The following is a 23,476-nucleotide window of genomic DNA, read 5'->3' as shown; positions in this document are numbered from 1 at the left end:
GCTGCACCAATCTCACCAACAGTGCACCAGGGTTCCCTTTACTCCACATCCTCGCCAGCACTTGTTCTTTGTTGATTTATTGATGATAGCCATTTTGACTGAGGTGAGGTGGTATCTCATTGTGGTTTTTATTTGCATTTCTCTAATGATTAGTGAGGTTGAGCATTTTTTCGTATGTCTGCTTGCCATCTATATGTCCTCTTTAGAGCAATGCCTCTTCATGTCCTCTGCCCATTTTTTTAATTGGGTTGTTTGTATTTTTTGGTATTGAGTTGTATAAGTTTTTTTTATAAATTTTGGATATTAACCCCTTATCAGATGTATCATTGGCAAATATGTTCTCACATGCAGTAGGATGCCTTTTTGTTTTACTGATGGTTTCCTTTGCTGTGAAAAAAATTGAGTTTGATGTAGTCCCACATGTTTATTTTTACTTTTGCTTTCCTTGCCCGGGGTAAAAATATTACTAAGGGTAATGTCTGTGAATTTACTTCCTATATTTTCTTCTAGGAGTTTCATGGTTTCGGGTCTTACACTTAAATCTTTAATCGAGTTTGAGTTTATTCTTGTATATGGTATAAGAAGGTGGTCCAGCTTCATTTTTTTGCACGTGTGTGTCCAGTTTTCCCAGCACCATTTATTAAATAGACTGTCTTTACCCAGTATAAATTCTTCCATTGTCATAGATTAAATGACCATATAGACATGGATTTATTTCTGGGCTCTCTATTCTATTCCACTGATCTATGTGTCTGTTTTATGCCAGTACCATGCTGTTTTGATTACTGTAGCCTTGTAGTATGATTTGATGTCAGGAACCATGATACCTCCCACTTTGTTCTTATTTCTCAAGATCGCTGTGGCTATTTGGGGTCTTTTATAATTCCACATAAGTTTTAGGATTATATGTTCTAGTTCTGTGAAAAATATGATCGGTAATTTGATAGGGATTGCATTTAATCTGTATATTGCCTTATGTAGTATGAGCATTTTAACTATATTAATTCTTCCTATCCATGAGCATGGTATATGTTTCCATTTATTTTCTTTAATTTCTCTCTTCAATGTCTTATAATTTTCTGAGTACAGATCTTTTACTTCCTTGGTTAAATTTAGTCCTAAGTATTTTATTGATTTTGAAGCAATTGTAAATGGAATTGTTTTCTTGATTTCTCCTTCTGATAGTTTGTTATCAGTGTATACAAATGCAACTGATTTCTGGGTAGTAATTTTGTGTCTGGCTAGTTTACTAAATTCATTTGTCAGTTCTAATAGTTTTTTTGTGGAATGGTGGTTCAATTTTATTTTCACCCAATTCGTGAAATCAAAGTAAAGTTTTTAGAATTCTGTCAAAGGGAAAATATGGCATAATCACTAATTCAATTGAAAATTCAGTTTAAAAAGTTTAACACTAAAGATACAGTTATTTGTATTGTGATACAATATAAAATAATATTTTGTGAAAGTCGGTGTCATGGTGAAAACCAGGATTTTACTAAGTGAAGATGCCTGTGGAGCATAAGTGTACTTGGAATTGGTTGACATACACAGATGATTCCAAACTGAATCTAAAAAACTATGATATTATAACAACCAAAATGTAAAAGGCAGGAGCAGCCGGATGGCTCAGTTGGTTAGAGTGTGAGCTCTGAACAACAGGGTTGCCGGTTTGATTCCCACATGGGCCAGTGGCCTGTGCCCTCCACTACTAGATTGAAGACAACGAGCTACCACTGGGCTTCCAGAGGGGAGGCCGGATGGCTCAGTTGGTTACAGTGCGAGCTCTCAACAACAATGTTGCTGGTTCAATTCCCACATGGGATGGTGGGCTATGTCCCCTGCAACTAAAGGTTGAAAACAGCAACTGGACTTGGAGCTGAGCTGCGTCCTCCACAACTAGATTGAAGGACAACGAATTGGAGCTGATGGGCCCTGGAGAAACACACTGTTCCCCAATATTCCCCAATAAAAAATTTCTTTAAAAATGTAAAAGGCAGTTGTCAAAATTCACAAATACTTATACACACATATTACTGAACCAAAAAAACTTTTGCAATAAAGTTGATATTGAGTAAAACAATACTTTAACATGGAAGTACATGGTTTCTGTCAAGCTGAGGAAAGTACTTTTAGGAAAGACTGGGAAATTTTAAAAAATTAAGATCAACTTTAGGTATATTACAACTTTCAAATTTAGATTTTGGCCTCCTTCCCTAGAAGGCCATAGTGGGCAACACTAAAGTAATATTTCTATGAAGGTAAAATATTTATTCTGGCAATATTTACATGAATTGAAAATTAAAGTTTTCCATATTTCCATCTTCTAATGACTACTGTGTATATCTTGCTAGTATAGTTGCTTTCCTCTGATTTGTGCGAGAAGTCACCCATATCTTTTAACTGTTATATGTGTAAAATATGTACCACAAAATTACATTATTTGGTATTTATTGTAGGCTTCTTGCTTACCTCCACGGAAAGCACATGGATGCTTAAAAAATACAGTGAGATCCAGAACAGGTCACTAGTGAGATAAATTGATGGTCAGAGCTCTCTGCTGCTCAGAGCTGTTGTTGAGATGAATTTAGTGTGGTCACTAAAAAGGTTATTAAGCTCCAAATACAGTCAATTAAGAACCTGTGGAAAAGGGGGAGAAGGCCTTTTTTGGTCTTCCACTACCCTGCCTTGGGTACTCTCTGGTAGACATTTGTTGTTTTCAGCTGTCCAAAACCTACTGCCACTTCCCAAGAGTTTCCCAGTTTTCTGTTGCGGAAATGTCTCTCCCTCTTTAGGATGGTCTTGGTGTGATGTAATCCCAGGTCACTGCCTCACCCTTTGGAAGCCAAAGGCATTCAGTCCTTCCTTGTCTTGCCCACTTTAAGAGCTGGGTTGGAGAAGTTGGTCTGAGCTTGGCTAATAGGATTCTCTCTCCTGAAACTTGGAATCTTGAGCAACTGATGCACAAAGACAGTTGGAGGTCATGCACTAATTAGCCACTTCTTGCTTCGAGTTGGTGGCTGTGGGTTCGGTGGCCTAGGCCTGTAGAGTGAGCTTAGCTTTCTGCAGACTCCTAAGCCTACCTTCCCAACCTTCTTCCTTCAGTTCAGCAGAACATGTTTCACTTACTTGTACAGTGAACCCTTCCTGACACATCCCTCTTTAGCAGTGCTTTCCCCTCCCTTCACCCCAAGTAAATTATAACCTACCCATCCTGCTTGTCTCTGAGGAAGTCATTTCTTGCTAAAGGTATTCGCACTAAGGTGTTAAGAACTTACTGTGTTACTCTTCCTAGGAGTATTAGAATGGTGAAAAGATCTTAGGGAGAAGGCAGTAGACAAACCTTGAAGGATAAGTGTACAGATGTTTGGTTCCCATAAGACTATAGAGTGAAATGCTACCATTTATTGAATGCTTTGTTATATGTGTGCCATTGTGTTAGGTAAGCACTTTAAAAACAATCTCCATGACAATACTTTGAAGAAGGTAGTATTTTGCCCACTTTAGAGATGTGAAATAAACGGCTTAGAATAGTAAAAAAAAGTTGTTCAGGGTCACCCAGATAATATTTGGGTAAGCCAGGATTTGAATCTATGCTATTTGACTCCAAAGTTATTTTCATAACCACTAGCATGTAGTGCCTTTCTGTATGATGGGGATGTTCTTGGAAAAGAAGTATTTTCTGTTTCAGTTGCTCTCTATGCGTGCTTTGCCACCTCTGTGTGCAACTGGCCCAGCACGTGCACCCAAGTGTAACATGTCAACATGGAGGCTGACATTTCTTCCCTGTATGAAGATGCATGGGTTAGTTGGGCTAGGCCAGCAATGTCCTTGTCTAGTTGTTTCTGTTAAGACTCAGCTATTATTTTGGTATATTACTGAGGTATAATTTACATGCAGGGAAATTCACAGATATTATGTGTACAGTTTGGAAAATTTTAACAAATGTATACATCATGTTATCATCGCCCAAGTTAAAACTTAGAACATTTCCATCTCCCAGAACTATCTTTTATTCTCCTTTCTAGTCAATTCCTCCACTCACAGAAACAACCAATTTTTAAATTACCGTAAATTTTGCTTGTTCTTGAGCATCATAAAAATGAAATCATACATGTATTCTTTTGTGTAATGCTTCTTCCACTCAACCCACTGTTTCTGAGATTAATCCATGTTTTTGGATGCATCCTAATTAGTTCTTTATATTGCTCATAAATTGTATGAATGTACTACAAAGTTTTTTATTTATCCATTTTTCTGTTGATGGACATTTGGGATATTTTTAGTTAATAGCTAATCTGAATAAAGCTGCTCTGAACTTGTATAAGTCTTTATATGGATGCACGCATTCATTTCTTTTGGTTAATATATATTTAGAAGTTGAATTACTGGGTTATGAGGAAGAAATATATTAAATTTTGCTAGAAACAAGAATGCACATTTTTACATTCATATTAGCAGTGGTTGAGAGTTCCAGTTGCTCCACATCTTCGTCCACACTGGTGTTTTTAATATTTTCCATTGTGGTGGGTGTATGGTTTTATCTCATTGTGATTTTAATTTGTGTTTCCCTAATGACTAATGATGTTGAGCATCTTTTAATATTCTTTGGCCATTTGGATATCTCTTGTGACGTACCTGTTCAAGTCTTTTGTTCACTTTTTCATTGTTGGCTGGCTATGAAACCATATGATGGCACACTTGACCAACCACACAGACAATCTGCATTCTGTACACATGTCAGAGAGCATACCACCAACTCAGTGACATTCAGTACTTACCCAAAGCTGAGCTTTGGTAAAGAGAAAGATCATATTTATAAGGACTGCATTAGATGTTCCCACCTACTTTTCAAGGCTAGGGGTTTTCAGTACTTTTCAAGGCCAGGGGTTTTCAGTTGGCAGTGGTAGGCCAACTCTGGACTGCTAAAGTGTTTTATTCAGCCAGACTTTTAACTGATATAGTTGCTAATATATGTATTATCAGGAGATAACTCCTACAAATCTGACTATAGCCTGTCTTAAATCAGAAAATCTGGCAACATTGGGCCTACTTTTCCCTCATGGCAATATTGACTGAAGCTGAGTAGTTCCTGCCCTCTTTGACTTTGCATGTGCTTTCCAGGTTAACACAGCCCTAGCCCCACCCCCTATTGTCTTATTCCCAATCCGCTTCACTCATTTACATTACCTATGCAGCCCCTTGTAGGCATGGAGGAATTTTCACTCTGGTCTCAGAACCAGGCTGGCCTTTTCTGAGCAACTGGTTTATTATTTCCTTTTGACTTTTGTGAACTAGATAACTCATGATATCTCCCTCTTAACTCTACAAATGCACAAATTTGTGACTCATTTACAAGAGACCTTTTACATTTTATATACATATAAAATACATCTTAATACATACATATAAAGTTTTACATATACATATATAATACATGTAGGGTTATTAATTAACCTTATTCCAGATTTAATCTGTTCCCTATCCTTATCTATCTTTATTTTGAATTCCTCATTTACTTAAAATATCTTGTAGAAAATTTATTTAAATCTTTTGGGGGGATCAAAGCAATGAATTATGCCTCTGCATATCTATTAGGAATGATATCTAAGAAAGTAAAGCCAGCCATTAGCTACAGACCCCAAGTAACTCATTCTTTTCTCTTTTTAAAAGAGGGTAGTAAAGGGGGAAAAGTTGGTAGTTAAAAAACAAAAAATGTCCCCTCCCACCATTTGACATGAGTGAGAAGTTTCTGAGCAAGCACTGGGCCTAGAGCCCCTGAAGAAAATAAGACCACTGGTAAACAAGAAGGGACAGAGTTCACACACATCTGGTCAAAACATACTACAAAATATGTTATTATATCAATAACCACAGCTATCAGAATGGCTAAAATTCAAAATAGTGGTAACACCAAATGTTAATGAGGATTCAGAGAAACCAGATCACTCATACATTGCTGATGGGAATGTATGGTACAGCCACTCTAGAAAAGAGTATGACAGTTTCTTACAAAACCAAGCATGTACTTACCAAACAACCCAGCAGTTTCACTCCTTTGCATTCATCCCAGAGAAATGAAAATTTATGTTCACACAAAAAAAACTGTACATGAATGCTCATAGAGCTTTATTCATAATATCCCCAAACAGGAAACAACCCAATTGTTCTTTAATGAGTGAATGCTTAAACATCTGTGGCACATCCATACCATGAAATGCCACTCAGCTATAAAAAGGAATGAGCTAATAATATGCACAACTTGGATGAATTTTCAGGGAGTTATGCGGAGTGAAAAAAAGTAATCCCAGAAGTTTACGTACTCTGTGATTGCATTTATATAACATTCCTGAAATTACAAAAATCATAGAAATGGAGAATATACGAATGGTTGCCAGGGATTGGGAATAGTGGTGGGGGTGGGAGTGGTTGTACCTATGAAGGGTCCATAAGAGATCCTCGTGGTGGAATTGTTCTGTATCTTGACTATATCGGTTGAAACTACACATGTGATAAAATTGCATAGAACTCAGTATACACAAAAATAATTTTATATAAAACTCGTGAAATCTGAATAAAATGTGTGAGTTGTATCAATGTCAGTTTCCTGCTTGTGATATTGTACTCTAGTTAGGCAAGATGTTAACACCATTGGGGGAAACTACATAAAGAGTAGATGTGATCTCTCTGTAGTATTTCTTACAATTGCATGCAAATCTACAATTACTTAAAGATAAAAACATACCATTATTTAAACAACAGTATTGATTAAAAACTTAGCTTCAAGCCAATGGACCTAATATTACAGCCAAAGCATTTAGGTAATTATGTATGATTCCATGTAATAATACATGTAAGTCATTATATCCCTATCAGTCTGGCAAATTGCCCTTTTCAGTTACTATGGCAGTGTAACAAATTATCCCCAAACTTCGTAGCTTGAAATAATGACAAAATTTACTTTGTCACAAATCTGTAATTTGAGCAAAACTCAGTGAGTCCAGACCATTTTTCTGCTCCATTTTGGCATCAGTTGTGTGGGTCGGGGGAGGGCGGGGAAGGGGCGGTAATAGTTGTGACCCAGGGCAGGAATTATCTGAAAACGCATTCACATATTTAGTGACGTATGCTAGCTGGTTGATGCTACGATCTTAGCTGGCAATATCAACTAGAACATGTACACGTGACCTCTCCCTGAGCACCGGGGCTTCCTCATAACATGGCGACTGTTGATGATGAGAGTCTCCACAGAGATAGAGAGCCTGATAGAAATTCAATAACCTTTATAACCTAACCTCAGAAGTCATGCAGTGTCACTTCTGCCATAGTCATAGTCCTGTCCAGATTTAAGGGAAGAGAACATAGACCACATCTCTTGATACAGGAGTTTCAACATTACAGTGTAAGATGAACATACTGGAAGGGATACATTAATGTGGCTGTCCAAGGACATACAGTTTAGTACAGGGCCTGAGTAAATGCTCAATACACATTTTTAATGAATAAAAGGAGGGAGGGCAACTAACCAAATACATACCTTCGTACCTCTCCTTGTAGCTCCCTTGCCTTCTTTTTGCTCTACTGTGCAAAGACCTTCAGTCTCATTTTTTGAGACTCATAAATCTCTTAGCACTTCTCTCATCTCCCTGAGTGTATAACTAGTGTGGTCGCATTGTAGTGTGTCAACTTGGCTAGGCTGAACTACATATTCCTGAAATCCCTTTCTTATGTTTCCAGTTATGGTGGGCCACACGAGAGATTCTTGTATGAGATTTGGATGAATAGAACAGCAGCTATTTTGTAGCTCACACACACTGGCACTGATCTGCTAACTCATCTCATTAGAGTGAGACAGCAGCTGGACTTTCAACTGCTCCACCATCCGTTGGCTCCACCTTCAGCTGCTTCTACTTCTGAGCTAGGTGTGTGGGTTTAACTCTGATGAAGGGTCCCAAGCTTTCACAGGACAGCCATCCTACTAAGGTCAGAGGCAACAAGAACTGACACAGGTTTCAGCCCATCCTGTGGTCTTCAGCTTGTGCTTGTGGGTGCCAACTCATTCTTGCTTTCCCTCACTTCATATCCATCTTCCCTTCCCCCATTGCCTCATCTGTGGACTTTGAGCTCCAGCATCAGAAGCAAAGACAACAGCTTTACAGACTGCTTAACTAGCTTCCACAATTGTGTAAAGTCAAATCCCTGTGACAAATCCTTTTTGTGCATGCGTGTGTGTGTGTGTGTGTGTGTGGTTTTGCTTCTCTGATTGAACACTATATGATAGAGAACTTGACGTCAGAAGGCCCCAGTTCAAATATCCAAGTTCCTATAAATTAAATTTTAAAGTTTATTGAGGAATAATTAACATACATATTGATTAACTTTTCATTCATCCAACATTCAACAAATATGTGGAGCTTCTTCTATACTTCTATTCACCTAGTCTTTTTATTTTCAGTAGACTATTTATTTCAAAAGTATGACTAGGTGTGATTTAACTTTTGGTATTTTTTATAGTCCTATTAAATAAATACATGAGAAAATAAATGTGTGAACCTAGGTCCCATTTTTCTGTGGAAGAAAAGGTTACCAGGGATACAAGCATTTATGGCTTATCAGGAATAATTTTTTATTTGGGGACTCTTAAAGACAGAATGGAATGTTGGCATTTCAAGCTGTAGGAGAGATGTTTTGGTCTCTTGGGTGGGGGGAACATTTCAGTACATCCTGTTGTTTATGAGGTGTGATCAAACATATGAGGTGTGATCCAACAGTATGGTGAATGTTTAAAAAAAATGTATTACAGTAAAAGACACGTTGCCATTAATCCCCCTCAAAATATTTCCCCTTGCTTTGAACACTTATCCCATCATTCTTGCCACTTTCTGAAGCAGTTCCGGAAGTCCTCTTTTGTCGATGTCTTCAGTTGCGCTGTCATGGCTGCCTCAATGTCTTGAATAGATTCAAAGTGTTTACCTTTATGGTCGTTTTGACTTTGGGGAAGAGCCAGAAGTCACACAGTGCCAGATCCAATAAATAAGGTGGATGAGGACATACCGCAATGTTTTTATTTGACAGAAATTGCCGGATGCCAGAAGGGATGTATGACACGGAGCATTGTCATGAGGGAGGATGATTTATGGCACCCTTTAAAACACACCTTCTCTTGGGCGGCCGGTTAGCTCAGTTGGTTAGAGTGTAGTGCTCTTAACAATAAGGTTGTTGGTTTGATCCCCACATGGGCCACTGTGAGCTACGCTCTCCACAACTAGATTGAAACAAGTACTTGACTTGGAGCTGATGGGTCTTGGAAAAACACACTTAAATAAATAAAAGTTTAAAAAAAAAATAAATAAAACACACCTTCTCTCAACCGTAGCTCACACCCAACTGACTGCACCGAACAAGTTGAAACTTGTCACACACTGTTACTAAGGTTTGATGCACCGCTTCCCATATTGAAGCTCCCTGACTTTCTGTTGGATGGCACTCGGCAGCCATATTCACTGTATCTTTTGATCACAACAGAAAGGCCCCGTGTCACACATCGCTTTTGGTATGGCAATTTTTGTCAAATAAAAACATTATGGTGTGTCCTCATCCACCATATTCACTGGATCTGGCACTGTGTGACTTCTGGCTCTTCCCCAAAGTCAAAATGACCATGAAAAGTAAACATTTTGAATTGAGGCAGCCACGACAGCACAACTAAAGACACTCATGAAAGAGGATGTCCCGAAATGCTTCAGAAAGTGGCAAGAATGATGGATAAGTGTGTTCAAAGCAAGGGGGAGTATTTTGAGGGGGATTAATAGTAATGTGTCTTTTACTGTAATTTTTTTTTATTTAAACATACATTGTATTGTTTGATCACTCCTTGTACGTACAGTTTACTTTAAAATATTTGGGGTGCCTTCCTATATTGGTACATATAAATTTACTTAATTCTTTTCACTGGCCATGTAATATTGTCTTGTGTGATTAATCCATAATTTATATAACCTACTTACAAACATTTAGGATTTTTTCAGCATTTGTCACATTTACAATGTTATGATGAATATTTTTGTGTCTCACATATCTTATACTTCGGTTCACTTGTTTGTTAGGGTGTCCATACAATAACTTTCTGGAAAAAATACTACTACAGTAAATTTATTACATGATACATTTTGATAAAATGGTCAAATTTGTCTTCCAACTTAAGCTCTAACCCAAGTTAAGCTCTAACCAACTGTTTATGAGTATTTCACGTTCCCTAAACATGACAGCTCTTATGTTTCCATGTTTTTAATGCATCTTCTTCCAACTAAACAGAAAAGTATTCAGTTAAATATATTCCTATTCTCCTAAGAGAACAGATGTTATGAGGATAGCAAAGTGATATAAATAAGCATGAGGACTTGGAGAAATGCCATATAACAATATCTCTACTAGCCAAATGGATAAAATCAAAGAGTGTCTGATAAATTTCGTTGCCAGGTTCCCAAACAGGGTATTTAATCTGAATCTTATTTTTAAAATGCATTTTATTATGTATTTCATTCACAGAAAAGAATATACTTAGAAAGTATAAAGAATGAATGCCTGTGTGGAATCTTTCTTTATGGCAATGAGAGGTTGGGTTGAATAGAATAATGGCAGTTTTCATTTCCACTGACCTGATCATTATGGAGATCACACAGTCTTCCCTTGTTGTATCCTTCTTTGCCTAACCCTCCCCCAAACTGTATTCAGTGAAGTACAAGTGATTAGTAGAGCATATCCATTTTAATTTTGAGACTGTTTTCAAGGAGTTCATTTCAGTGAACATTGTGGGTTTGTTTAAATTCAAAAGCTAAGGGATTAAATATGTTATACATCCCAGGATTATATGCATCTTACAAAGAAACAAGGCCTTACCTCCAATGAATAGACCCCTAGTTGTGAACTTTTCAGCATTAAAAAGCAGATGAGAGGGTAAAGGGGATCAAATATATGGTGATGGAAGAACTGACTCTGGGTGGTGAACACACAATGGGTATAGATGATGTGTTACAGAATTGTACACCTGAGATCTATGTAATTTTACTAACAGTTGTTACCCCAATAAACTTTAATTTAAAAAAAAAACAAAACCAGATGGGAATGCGTATGATAGAATGGGCCTGGAGGGAAACCTAAGTGAAGATACGTGTGTATTGGAAAGGTGGGGCAGTGGTCCATGTGCTTCTAAAATACACCTGCTATTCCTGGTTATGCAAATTGATGAAAAATGCCAGAGCTGGGAAGCTGGCTGATGGTAAGAAATAGGTCCTTTCTCTCCCTCCGCCTCAGCCTGTAGCATGTGACCCCAGAGATTGTTACAAACAGGAAGATAACCTGTATGCCCCACACTCTACCCTAGAGGCATCCTACTACACCACAGAAACACAGCCTTCGTGTGTGTCTGATCAAGGAGGAGGTGTTTTCCAAGCAGGAATGTGGAGCCTAGAGTAGAAATTTCAGCCAGCTTATAGCTCTGAGCATTGGTTTGCTACGCCCTGGCACTTGGGTTTTTATCACCATGGCTACAGTTCCCACACCCCGTGACCATGGGTATTCACTGGCTTCATGTTCCTTTTTTATTTGAACACCATACAGCAATTTTTAAGCCCCAGTAGTCAGGCATTTGTTTGTAGAACCCAATTCCCACACAAAATAAATAAATAATTAAAAATTGCTTCCTTTTTTGCAAGGCTGCCAACTTGCTTTCTTCAAGGGGTAATTCTGTCGCTGCCAAAACCACACTGACAAATAATCTCCCTGTATCTGAATTTTAAAATGAAGCCCTCCAGAGGGATAGGCTCAGAAAGAGCCAGTGATAGCTTACTTTGTTGGGCTCATGCTCAATTTAAAATTCACATCTTAATAAAGAGAACTTCTTTCTTTCTAGTTTGGACTTTAAGAGAGAAAATAATGATGAAAGGGAGCTAAGACTTACCTTAGCAATTAGAGAGTCCCAATGGATTAAACTTGCTAATAGAAACCCAATTAAAACACAGTTTTGCAAGGTTTTGTTAGAACTTGTAAACACCCTAGAGCTAGTTCTAGAATGCCAGCTTTTCTCTCTTTTAAGTTTACAATTACATTTTTGTTGTATGTTGCATACCAAGTAGGACTAGAGGAAATCAGTCTCTATTAATCAATTTTTAGACAGTGCAGAAGTCCCTACCACTTTAGAGCCAGCTCTGGCTTCACAGTTTCCTTGTAATCCACATGTCATGCCTATCCTTTTATTAGAGGAGCCTGTCATTAATAAAAGAATCTACGTTGCTTCATTTGTGTCTGAAGATCTGAAAATGCTGTACTTAGTAAGTTCACAGCCTCACTGCCAACAGGCAGGCACCTGCCAGGTTGAGAGGGTACAGCCATCTGGAGCCGCATGGAATAGGGTGAGGAAAGCTTTTTTTCAATTTGCAAGGAAAGAAATTACTACATAAAATGAGTAAAATAGGACTGAAAAATGAATGCCCTATCTACCTACCTGCTGTTCTTAAACTAGAAATAATTTAGTTCTTTGGTTATTTTCAGGGAGCTTTGGGAGGAAACCCATTTCATAAATCCCCGTGGCTACAGAGATTGCTGCAATGGTTATCATCGCATCCAGCGCCCTATGATTCCTGTGGACCGTTACATGGCTTGGTGGACTCACTGACACATGGTGCTGTAAAGCACTTTGACGTCCTCACTGCTGATAAGCCCAGTATGAGGGTTTGAGAATGATGAATTCAAGATGAAATGGCTGCCTTGGGATCCTTGCAGGTATTAACACTCTCAGTTTTCCTTGGGTGCAAGTCAGAAGACTGGAACGGTGAGCGTTACACATTTAACCCATTGCACTGTCAGCATGAGAATATCATGAAAAGAGGCTTTTATTGACTCTACGCCTAGGATTCCAGGAGCCTTTCTGGGGGTATTCATAATGCCAAAGCAGCGAATGTTCAGGTCAGTGATTAATCAGCCACGCTGGTTCTCTTAGTTTTGCTGCCCCCAGAAGCAGACCTCAAGACAGGTATCCAAGTGCAAGTAGCTTATTTGGGCGGTGATTCCCAGGACTACTTAGGTGAGTGCGGAAGTGAGACAGGGAAGATAAAGAAAGCAATAAAGTGTGAGTTTTCCAGCTAGATACCACTGTGGGATCCCAAAGGAAACTTGGAGTGCTAATGTAGGACAGGGGTTAGCAAACTACAACCTGTGGGCCAAGTCTAGTCTGCTTTTATACAGCCTGTGAGGTAAGAATGGTTTCTATGTTTTTAATGGTTAAAAAAAATCAAAAGAAGTCTAATATTTTGTGACATATAAAAATTATGTGAAACTTAAATTTCAGTTTCTGTTAAATAAAGTGCATTGGAACACAGCCATGCTCATGCATTTATGAATCATTTATGGTTACCTTCACTCTACAGCAGCAGAGTTGGATGGTTGCAACAGAGACCATGTGGTCCACAAAGTCTAAAATATTTACTGTCTGACCCTTTACAGAAACACTTTGCTGACCTGCGATGTTGACATGCACCTCAGATTTGTCCCACCCAAGAGGCTTTAGAGCGGGAGTCCTAATTCACCAGTTCCCATCCATCAGCGCATGAGGGTTGCGCCCAGTGAGCTTTAATTTCCCAGCACTACAGCCTGCCCTGCAGAATATCGGAATATTCAGGTATTCTGAAGTCTATGAAAATTCATTCTCATCTCCAAATGACATAATTTCATATTTTCCTAATTAAACGTGAAAGCACACATTTTGTAAATGCCTACTTTTCTAAATTCCTGAGAAAACTCAGTTCCATTCTGGGCCCAAGAGCACAGAAGGACTTAAATGTTTCTATCCATGTGCCAATCATGGATTGAATTAAGCAATCTAACAAGTTATGTAGAAGAGCATTATGTTCAAAATACGTTGCCTCTGTGACATGAAGTATGTTTTCTCAATTGACAACAATCCATGATACTGGGTAAGTTGGAGTTAAGAATGTCTTTTAGTTCCACGTGACTTCACCAAGTAGATAGTGAGTTATTTCAGTTAGAATGGTATCAAAACCGAAGGGGAGATTGTTACATATTTAATTTCATAATTAATAATTTGTTTGTAAATAACTGAAATCAATGAAACATAAAAGGCAGAAACACTGTCCAAGTAATTGTAAAACAAAATCGGCATTTGCCGAGGGAAAACTTGTTCTGGTCCTGGATTCTAGGTACCACTCATTCCCAGGACTGCATGTCCTCTGCACAGGTGCTTTTTAAATGAAGCCTAAACTCAGCCACCTTTATACAGCCTTGTGCACTAATGTACTTAGATGGTCAACCACCACCAAACTCTTTCTTTAAAAGTCACAATAGCAGCACAGCTTAAAACCCAAAATGAAAACTTCAGAGAAGATTAAATTGAAAACAATATCAATTTTTTTTTAAATTCAGAAACTGTTTCAAATTAATCTTTGGTCGCTAAAACTAAGCACAGGTGGTTTCCTCCAAAAAAGGTGTTAAAAGCTGCAGAATTTTATATGTTGTTTATTGCCCAATATACCAATATACTGTTAGAGTCAAAAGTCTATTTTTCCAAGCCCCAATTCAGAGTTAGAACCAACTATATACTTGAACAATCTTCTGCCTGACCCTGTTTTCCCGTCCTGTTCATGCTAGAGAACTGCTAGATAAGTGGCGCTCCATTTCATCATGCCCGCCTAGATTTCCCCCTGCTGATTAGAAGGTTAACCTTCCCGTCTTGGGATTCTACCACCAACAATCAAGCCTCCTGTGCAAAGCCATCCCAGTTTTCCTGCCTGAAGAGGAGGATGATTGGTAATAGCGAAGTAGGGAAGCACTAACCTTAGCTACAGTGGTCTGCTTCTACTTTTCTGTCTTGCTTTATCTGTTTTTCCCAAGCCAGAAGGCACTTTTCATTCCACTATTTAAAGTGGTCCCCAAAATTTCTCTCATTCATTCAACGACTGTATTCATTTGATAAATATTTGAGTTCCAATAATATCTCAGGCAATATTCCCTCATATACCCTGCTACCTCACCCCCCGCTACCACACACACACACCCCTTTGAGTCATCTCAGATACAGCAGATAGGAGGCTGGAGGAATGTATGCCATGTCCTGGGGTCTTCCACATTACCAAATCCACCAGAACCACATGACAGATCTCTATAACTTTAGATTGTAGAGCGATGATGTGGGGCTTGACTCCCCTGAAAGATCTTTTCAGGAAACCAACGTGATATTACCAGCAAGATTTACCCTCTGGCCCCTGAAAGCCATTAGGCAGCTGAGTAGGCTTGACTATCAAAAGAAATAAAAGTTATTAAGCATTGCAAGGGGTCAGAGTTCCAGCTGAGATTTAGGCAGTATAGCTTTGGGGTTAACAAGATGGCTCTGGAAATGGATGACAATTGCAGTTTAGCTCTATGCCTCTAAAATCAGTTTTGTAATCAATATTGGGAGAATATTATCTGTGTCTTCCATTAGGCCAAGCACTATGGTATATGGCAATAATGATATTAGTTCTGTTTCCTCTCTCCTTTAAATCATACCTAAATGTCCTCCTCAGAGTTCCAACCTTAGGCTAGGGGATTTGCAAAATAGTTTATTCTATGTCTTTTTCCTCTTCTATTGGATCTTTTTTTTTTTTAACAATAAGTAGGCCCTTATTTACATATTCTTGGAAGGAGTCCATTAGGTCATGCACCAAATCTTGGTGATACCTGGGAGATCATACGTATATGCCTCAGAATATTAAAATATTAGATTACTTTTGTATCGCTTTTAATTATAAATACTCCTTGTGTTGTCATATAGCAGGAGTAGCAAATACCTGATAAGCATGCTCTAATCCCTCCTTCCTGAACAGGGCAGGCATTGCTGATCAGACACAGCCCTCTGAATGCAGCTTCAGAATATTTCTCAACACAAAGTTCAGGAAAACTCTATCAAAATGAAGCCTCTTTGCCATTCTTGGTATATTAGGCTATGAATCCTGTTCTTAGGGGTTAATATCAAGAAAATTACTTTTGAGATAGGTTCGAGCCAGTTTTTAATTTGGAAGGGATGAAAAGAAAGAAAGAGAAGAGCAAATAGAGCATTGCTCATATAAAGCAATGTTTTTCCAAGGAGAATGCTTATCGGATTTAATTTCCATTGCAGCAGATGGATTCTAACGTTTAAACAGAATCTCTTGGGTTTAGAGAGACCTCTCGTGGGTCGTTCACTTCATATCTCAGCACTACCACAAGATAGATCTCATTAGTTTTCTTAAATCCTGTTTTAAAAATGAATGGATATCTAATGAGTCTTTAAATAGTGATTTTACTACCTCCTCTGGATGCATCTGCCATAACTTCTGTATTCTAATAGCTTCAGAGCTTCTGTATTTTAATAGCTACCAATGATTCTGTAATATTATTTTAAAATTTCCCATAGCACCACAAGTCCATTGCTGCATCCTTTATATTTACCCCTGCCTTTAACCTCTTAAACTAATCCCGTGGGCAGTCACAGCTGGCAGCCACTGAATAAGAAACATGAGCCATGGGTGTTACGGATGGACTGGTCACTGGAACCCCCTTGGACTTAGCAGTTGATGCTGACCAATTCCCATTTTGAACTCCACCTCCCTTAACTCTCAAAGCTGGGAGAATGCTTGGCAATCACGCATGTGACCCTTTAAATGTAATATTGTTACTTTGGGTCTTGACTTCTCTTGCTTGCTTTTCTACTTCTTTGTACTTAGGGCTGCTTCAGCCAGGAATCTCTGCCATGCTTCTCCCTATTATTCAGCCCTGACACCCGCACAGGGGTTATTCAGACAAATTATTTTTGAGCCTCATTAGAATGTTGACATTATAGCGTGATTATGTCTAGACTGTGCATGCTCAGGTCTGTTAATTAGCGTGCTTATCACCCATGGATGGAGTGGGAAGTTATCTTTGTGATAGGATTTGAGTGGGTAGCCTCTATAATCAAAAATATCTTCCCTGTTCCAGAGAAGTGCTGGAAATTCCTCACAGGAGAGCCTTTCTCTTGATTAATCATAAGGCAATCCAAGATTCTCTTTTAAAATGTTGATGACCTCTTTTAAAAGGTCAAAAACTCTTGAGTATGAATTAGGTATTTCTTAGCCCATTTTCTTCCCAAATATGTGATAGTTAAGCATAAGTAATATAATGGAGTCCTTGGGAGAAGTGATGCTGAAAGGAAAGAAAAGACAGCAAAGTCGTGTTGGAAAAGCACCAAAGGAACAGTTTGCCTATTTCACCATGTGGTCATGGTCTAACCTGAAGTCAACTCTCACACCCACACAAGTAAGACTTTCTCATTGGTTTCCTGACGTCTAGGTTCCAAATCATTATCTCTCCTTCTTATCAAGTGTTCTTGATTCATTAATCCTACCTTTGGCTGCCTGAGGCCTCAAAGATTAGCTTCATGCCATCTTATTACCAGGACCCGAGAAGGCCTTTATTCTTTTTTACTGTCCATCAAATCTCAGCTTCCCCTCAAGACCAAGATCATTACATACCTTCCACAAAGCCATCTCTGAGGCTTCAGAGGTGACACAATATCTCCTTACTCTCAATTTCTTTAGCAAAAAGTAGTCTAGGGAATGAAAATGAAGAGGAAGCCAACTATTTTCACTGAGTCCTCAGTATGTGCCAGGCACTATGTACGCTAAGCACATGTCATAAGGAATTTCATCTTAATATTCACAACAACCGTATCACATAGGTGTTATTATCTCCATTATCTAATGGAAAACTGAAACCAGAAAGGATCTGTAACTTTCCAAAATTTAGAAAACCAGGTCTAAAAATCACTATTATTTCTCTGCCTGTCATTCCCACGGGAAGTTAGCATACATAGCTTTGTACTGCTATTCTTCATGTCTGAGGAAACTCCTGTGTAATAGTATTTAATGTTCTCTTTTAACTGAAAAAAAATTGAAGTGTTAAAAAGCGAAAGGCATTACATAAAATTAAGCTGAATATGATAGAAACTCAAAAGGGAAACCCACAGGGATTGCTATAGCATGAACTTGCGTTTTATGCTAAAATAGTTCCCATCATTCTGTGCAGTTTCCCACAAAAGGGTTACAGGTGTTTCAATGCAGTGGCTCCCTGTAGCCTTCAGGGCAGCTCAGTGCAGCCTAGAGGAACTAAACCCCTTTGGCCAATTGCCTCTGGCCATGAGCATTCTCTACTTATCCAGAACGTCTGATAAATATTATCACTTTCTATGTGTGCTATGATGTAGGAAATGTAGAAAATTGTCCTTCTAAAAAACTATTTTTATAAAGAAGTGTTTCAGAATAATGGTATCTCCTTACCTTTGGTGGCCCCACATAAATTTCATAACTGACAAATGAGACTCAAGGCAAGTGATGTTAGGTATATGACCACCTTGTTTTCTTACAGATTTGAAGCATAAGACTTTGTACTACAGAGGGCGTAAAATGGAAATAGGGAAAAAAGATCTGTTTTCATTAAAGGAGACAGAGATCTGCCTGGAAAATTACCTTGCACCTAACTGGGAAAGTTAAGAAGGAAAATGTATGTCTTGTGTTCTTAAAGTAAGCCATTAGATTAGAGCAGTCTTCAAGATTCTAATTGGCAATCCATGAACATTCACAAAAACTAGCCAGCTAGCACTGGGCAACATTTTTATATATGGATGCCTGGAAGGTCTGTGGGTAAGATGGAATAAAACTTTCCTCAGAAAAGAATGTAAATAATTTATTAAGGAATTATTGGTGACAAGTAGCTTAGATTCCACATTGTACGACTTTGCCATAGTTTTTGTTTTCTTTTATTACAGTCACTTTGGCTTTCGTTTTTTTAGTGTTTGCATAAAAGTATATCTTTTTTACTTTTTTTTAAAAGATTTTATTGGGGAAGGGGAACAAGACTTTATTGGGAAACAGTGGGTAATTCCGGGACTTTTCCAAGTCAAGTTGTTGTCCTTTCAATCGTATTTGTGGAGGGCGCAGTTCAGCTCTAGGTCCAGTTGCCATTGTTAGTTGCAGGGGGCCGCAGCCCACCATCCCTTGCGGGAGTTGAACTGGCAACCTTGTGGTTGAGAGGACGCGCTCCAACCAACTAAGCCATCTGGGAGCTCAGCAGCACGTCAGCTCAAGGTGCTGTGTTCAATCTTAGTTGCAGGGGGTGGAGCTCACCATCCCTTGTGGGAGTCGAACCGGCAACCTTGTGGTTGAGAGCCCGTGCTCCAAAACTGAGCCGTCTTGCCACCTGGGAGCTGAGTGGCAGCTCATTGACTTCATTCTAGTTGCAGAGGGCACAGCTTGCTGGCCCAGTTGGGAATTGAACCGGCAGCCCCGTTGCCCAGAACTCGCACCCTAACCAACTGAGCCACTCGTCCGCCCTCTTTTTTACTTTTAATGTACCTATACCATTATATTTGAAGTGAGTCTCTGATACACAGCATACAATTGGCTCTTGTTTTTTTAATTAAACAATCTTTGACTTCTACATTTGCATTTCATGTAATTATTGAAATTTGGATTTAGGCTTACTGTTTTATTATTCATTTTGTGATTGTTCCCTCTATTTCTCATTTCTCTGTTTCTCCTTTCCTGCCTCCTTTTGGATTACTTAAACATGTTTTAATATTCTACTCCAAATCAATATTTTACTACTTCAAGTGGAAAAATACTACTGTCATATAGGTCCCTTTACCCTCCCCCTTTATATTGTTGCTTTTTATGTAGTATTTCTACATACATTAAAAACTTCATCAGGAAATGTGATAAATTTTGCTTTCAGTCACCAAACATATTTTAAAGAACTCAGAAGGAGAGAATATTCTATTTACTGAGATAGTTACCATTTTGTTGCTCTTCTTTCACTGTTAATGTTCCAAGTTTCTTTCTGGTAACATTTCCCTTCTGTCTGAAGAACTTCCTTTAGCAGTTCTTTCAGAAAAGGTCTGATGGCAAGGGACTTCTAATTTCCAGTTCTGCATGTAAGGAGCTTAGAAATCGCCAGTCTGTCCTAACAAATAAAAAAGATGAACAGACTGAAAAATCAACAACTCTTCTCAGATCAATAAGAGAGGGCAAGACATAGGGCCAACCACTGCACCCAAGATTGGAAAGACAGGAGAATAAAGGGATTTGAAGCTTACAGCAACAGAAACTCACTTGTGGAAACCCCTGCGGGACCTATTGTTGCGATAGGGAAACCTGAATTATAATTGACAAATTGCTGGAGGCTCAGTGTTGAAAACTCTGAGAGTTAAAACTCCAGGGGGATCTACACATAGAGGAGCCCCTATAACACTGTGAGATTTACCTCCAGGAACTCAACCAGGTACCCATAGAAAATATCAGAGAAAAATCCCCTCAGGCTTCCAGCAGGGGGAGGGGAAAAGGAACTATTTTGAAATACACCAGAGCACTCTGTTCTTCTTAACAAGGTTGGCCCTCAAGGGAAACTAGTTCACCAGAGCCTAACTTGCTGGGGTAATATCAGAGCCTCACTGACCTGTGGAAGTGAAATACCCAACTCCAGCCCACTCTACCCATCCTGTCCCACGTAAGAGGGGAGAAAAAAACTGAGAAACACTTGTGAAGTTCATAGTCCAGAGGCTTGGGATCACTAAAAGACTGAGACCTAATCATGGGACTTCCCCTCCCCCACACCTTACTACCACACTACTAAAGACCTATTTGCAGCAGTTCCTTTTACCTGGTATACCATTTCTGGCTATCAAGAAAAAAATTATAAGGTACACCAAAAGGCAAAACACACAATTTGAAGGAATAGAGCAAGCATGACAACCAGATGTGGCAGGGCTTTTGAAATTTCAGAGTGGGGATTTAAAACAACTGTGATATTTATGCTAAGGGCCCTAATGGATAAAGTAGACAGCATGCAAGAACAGATGGGCAATGTAAGCAGAGACGTGGGTATTCTAAGAAAGAACCAAAAAGAAATGGAACAGATAAAATACACTGTGACAGAGATGAAGAATGCCTTTGATGGGCCTATTAGTAGACTGGACAGAACTGAGGAAAAAAATCTCTGAGCTAGAGGATATATCAATAGAATACTTGAAAACTGAAAATTAAAGATAACAAAGACTGAAATAACAGAACAGAATATCCAGGGACTGTGAGACAAATACAAACTGTGTAACATAAGTGTAATGGTAATACCAGAAAGAGAAGAAAGAGAAAAAGGAACAGAAGAAATATTTGAAACAATAATGACTAAGAATTTTCCCAAATTAATGTCAGATACCAAACCACAGACACAGGGAGCTCAGAGAAAACCAAGTAGAATAAATTCAAACAACAATAACAAAAACAACCAAACAAACCTACTATGGGGACAGAGCCCCAACGAGCAGTTTCCAGGCTCTCGGCCTCACGGCCTCACGTGGAAATGTGCTGGCTCTGGTAGTCGACGGCCATCAGCTGTGATTGGATGGCCATCAGCTGTGGCTAGTTGGCCGTCAGCTGTAACCAGTGAGCCATTGGCCACTAATATAACTGCTGTGGCTATGCTAGCAGAAAAATGGGGACGAGCAAGAAAAATGGGGGCTAGCAAGAAGATGGTGGCTGAGCTAGCAAGAGCGGACTGCAGCTAGCAAGGGGTCGGTTGGCAGGCAGAAAAGCAGACAGCAGGTCACACGTCGTGTGAATCCAGCCTCCAGTGAGACTATAGTGGTATGACTCCCCTACCTATGGCTCCGTGGGTGTTCCTTTTTGGCCTAGCCACATCCTGCATTCTTGTGTGGGGAGCGTGAGCTGAGACTCCGCATGACACCCTGCATGACACAACTTGGCATGTTATTTTCAAATTGCAAAAAAATCGAAGATAAATTGCTGGAAGATGCCAGAAGAATAAAACACCTTACCTATAAAGGAACAAATGTAAGAATTACATCTGACTTCTCAGAAACCATGCAAGAGTGGAGTGAAATGTTTAAAGTGTTGAGAGAGAAAAAAACACCAACATAGAATTCTGTGCCCTGAAAAATTATCCTTCAATACCGAAGGATAAATAAAGACTTTATTGGGCAAGGAAAAATTGAGGAAATTTTTGCCAGTGGAACTGCCTTGCAAGAAATGTTAAAGAGGTTCTTTGAAGAAGGAAAATAATATGAGTAAGAAACTCAGATCTACATAAAGATAAGAAAGGCATCAAAGAAGGAATAAGTGAAGGTAGTGTTTTTTTTAATTTTTCTTACTCTTAATTCATGCAACAGATAGCAATTTGTTCAAAATAATAACAGCAACAATGTATTCAAATATATATTATATATATATATTTTATATATATTATACATATATATATAGGTAGATAGATAGATAGATACACACATATATATATAACATATACGGAGGGTGCCAAAAAATGTATACACATTTTAAGAAAGGAAAAAACTATTAAAATTGTAATACTCAATATATACCAATAACAAAAGGTGACTACAAGTCACGTTCGACTTCTGCAATTACAAGAGGTGCTCAAAGTGGTTACCATCAGCATAATTTTAATACAATTTTTTTCTTTCTTAAAATGTGTATACGTTTTTTGGCACCCTCTGTATATGCTTATGTATGCTTATATGTAAGTAAAATGAATGACAGCAATGCTACAAGGTAGGGAAGGCAGGAATTAGGATTATTTTGTTATTATAAGGTGCTCACACTACCAGTCTTATTTGAAAGAGGATTTAGATTAAATATAAATGTATACTGCAATCTTTAGGGCAACAAGTAAAATAAAGTTTTTAAAAGATGTATATCTATATGCTAAGAAAAGAGATAAATGATATTATATACAATGCTCAACTAAAACCACGAAAGGCAGAAAAAGAGTGGAAGACAATCAAGAAACAAAGGCAACAAATAGAAAACAGGAATGAATATGGTAAACATTAATCCACCTATATTAACAATCATCTTGAATACCTGTGGTCTAAATGCAGCAATGAAAAGAGAGAGATTATCATAGTTGATCAAAAAACACAACAACTGGACGGCCCGGTGGCTCAGGTGGTTAGAGCTCCATGCTCCTAACTCCGAAGGCTGCTGGTTCGATTCTCACATGGGCCAGTGGGCTCTCAACCACAAGGTTGCCAGTTCAATTCCTCCACTCCCGCAAGGGATGGTGGGCAGCGCCCCCTGCAACTAAAATTGAACACGGCACCTTGAGCTGAGCTGCCTCTGAGCTCCTGGATGGCTCAGTTGCTTGGAGCGCATCCTCTCAACCACAAGGTTGCTGGTTTCGACTCCCACAAGGGATGGTGGGCTGTGCCCCCTGCAACTAGAAAACGGCAACTGGACCTGGAGCTGAGCTGCGTCCTCCTGGAACTAAGACTGAAAGGACAACAACTTGAAGCTGAATGGCACCCTCCACAACTAAGATTGAAAGGACAACTTGACTTGGAAAAAAGTCCTGGGAGTACACACTGTTCCCCAATGAAGTCCTGCTC

At 38.9% G+C, this 23,476-nt stretch overlaps 1 long non-coding RNA gene across 11 annotated transcripts in view; it reads left to right on the top strand.

The window, feature by feature from the left end:
• Positions 1–23,476, top strand: part of LOC141569739 (uncharacterized) — a 204,949-nt gene that overhangs the window by 21,114 nt on the left and 160,359 nt on the right. For 10 of the 11 annotated variants that reach the window (XR_012493505.1, XR_012493501.1, XR_012493500.1 and 7 more), the window contains exons 3-4: positions 12,547–12,777; positions 13,498–13,672. This is a non-coding gene — a long non-coding RNA (uncharacterized LOC141569739). Of the gene's footprint in view, positions 1–12,546; positions 12,961–13,497; positions 13,673–23,476 lie in introns of all 11 variants that reach the window. The other variant, XR_012493503.1, reaches the window with a different exon arrangement.

The sequence above is a fragment of the Rhinolophus sinicus genome, chromosome X (assembly GCF_036562045.2).
Source record: "Rhinolophus sinicus isolate RSC01 chromosome X, ASM3656204v1, whole genome shotgun sequence".
Lineage (NCBI taxonomy): Eukaryota > Metazoa > Chordata > Mammalia > Chiroptera > Rhinolophidae > Rhinolophus > Rhinolophus sinicus.
The sequence above is the reverse complement of the archived record's forward strand: the minus strand, read 5'-3'. Positions and strand labels throughout refer to the sequence as shown.